General features: G+C 56.5%; 1 protein-coding gene across 1 annotated transcript in view; it reads right to left on the bottom strand.

The window, feature by feature from the left end:
* KCNU1 (potassium channel, subfamily U, member 1) overlaps positions 1-441 on the bottom strand; it is a 144,474-nt gene that overhangs the window by 14,076 nt on the left and 129,957 nt on the right. The window lies entirely within an intron of this gene.

Genomic DNA, 441 nt, shown 5'->3' on the forward strand with positions numbered 1-441 from the left:
ATAAGATGTTGGTGAGAGGTAACAGCCTGGTCTGTTATTTCTGCTATGGAGCATTTCTGTTTTATAAGAGCACTGCTCAGGGCTGGGATCAAGAAGACACAGGGGACTCAGGAGCAAGCCTCTTCCTAAAGTCTGCACCCTGGGGCCTCACTGGCCTCACCCCAGCGCCTGCCCTGGGGTCATCACAGGAGAGGAAGGAGCCTGATGGGCAGAGAAGCTGGTTCAGGGAAAGCCTTTCTAACAGTTTTCAAATCAATGTCCGCCCCCCCCCCGGGGGGGTTCCCTCTGAATGAGGCTGAGACAAGTGCTGGTCTCCTTCCCCTGGAAACTGCAGGAGTGGGGAAGGCAGGAGCCACCTCTGCCCCAACCACGGGGCCCCCGCAACACACACAAACACACACACACACACACACACACACACACACACACACACGACACGCT

Source organism: Bison bison, unplaced genomic scaffold (genome assembly GCF_000754665.1).
Source record: "Bison bison bison isolate TAMUID 2011002044 unplaced genomic scaffold, Bison_UMD1.0 scf7180017864105, whole genome shotgun sequence".
Taxonomy (NCBI): Eukaryota; Metazoa; Chordata; class Mammalia; order Artiodactyla; family Bovidae; genus Bison; species Bison bison.